Genomic DNA, 1,445 nt, shown 5'->3' with positions numbered 1-1,445 from the left:
GAATAAGCCCTTCTTATCCTAACTCCAAGCTGGCAAGTTGAGCTCCCTGAATCCAGTGCAGGATTTTCCATTCCGTTCACGGGGAGGGGAGAGTGGAAGGAGGAAGAGAAAGAGGAGGAGTGGAAAGAGCGCAGGAGGCGCGGTAGATTCCTTAGGAACCTGGAACCATAGAGAGCTCGGAAACAGTGAGGACTACTGCTCTGGGTTTTCTGCCATTTAGTCCATGGTGAGTTGTTGGAGGAACAGAGTCCAAAGGTGCAGCAGTGTAATGTAGGCTGAAGCTAAAAATAAAGGGATTGGATTTCCTCCCTTTTGATTGGAGGGCCACTCACTTTGGGGTGCCTCCTCCTTATGCATCACACAGAGTAGTGTGCTGTGGGAAAATCCTCACCTCAGCATAGGGTTGCCACAAAGGAAAAGGCAACCTGAAGCAGAAGCTGGGAGGCCTGAGCTATTGACTTTGTGTTCACAGCACAGCCAACCTTTGGGGGAACAAGTTCTTTTTTTTTTTTTTTTTTTAAACATTTTTTATTGATTTATAATCATTTTACAATGTTGTGTCAAATTCCAGTGTTCAGCACAATTTTTCAGTTATTCATGGACATATACACACTCATTGTCACATCAAGTTCTGAGGACTGAGGGTATTGGCATTGGGAAAATCGGGAGTTGGGGTGGAGGTGAGAAGTGGTTTTCACTAAAGAGGAGCCAGGTGGCTCTCTGGGGTCTCAGACTGTGAGGATCTATGCTTGACAGACGAACTTTACGGTGACTATTTTCTCGGCTTTGGGATTATGGTAACTGCCATTTGTAGTGTTTTTACTATGCGTCAGGCTCTTTGCATAGTTGTCTCATTTGGTCATCACCTAAACCCAGTTAGAGCAACATTACCCTAGTTTACAGATGAGAAAACTAAGGCCCAAGAGATTAATTTGCTCAAAGTCACTCAGCTAGATAGTGGAAGTATCACTTCCTTCATCTGAAAAATAAGTTAATGACAGAACTAGACTCCATTGCCGGCTGGTTTGTAACAGAGTCGCTTGAGACAGTCATGACCCAAGGAGAAGCAAAGCCCCAGGGATATAGGGATCTGCTGTAAAACAAATCTTGCCTTTTCCAGACTTGAATTCGGGTTCCTTTTTCAAGGCTTCTAAAGCGCAGGCGCAGCAAGAGGAGGGACTAGGGGGAGGTCGCGACCTCGCCCGGCGCCCCTTGCTCAAGCCACGGTCGCCCTCTGCCGACCTAGGGCGGGAGGGCGCGGAGAGTGAAAGTTTCTGGGCCTGAGAGCGGGCCAAGAAGCTCGCTGGCCTCTAGAGGGCGCCTGCCGGCGTGCAGAGTAACCCACTCAGCCGTCCCTTCCCTAAGCACTTCCTGTCTGATCTCTATGGTCCATCCGGTTACGACAAGAGAAGTTCCCGGAGGGTTCACTTTACCGTAAACAAAAG

The sequence above is a fragment of the Camelus bactrianus genome, chromosome 16 (genome assembly GCF_048773025.1).
Source record: "Camelus bactrianus isolate YW-2024 breed Bactrian camel chromosome 16, ASM4877302v1, whole genome shotgun sequence".
Lineage (NCBI taxonomy): Eukaryota > Metazoa > Chordata > Mammalia > Artiodactyla > Camelidae > Camelus > Camelus bactrianus.
This window is presented reverse-complemented; position numbering follows the sequence as displayed.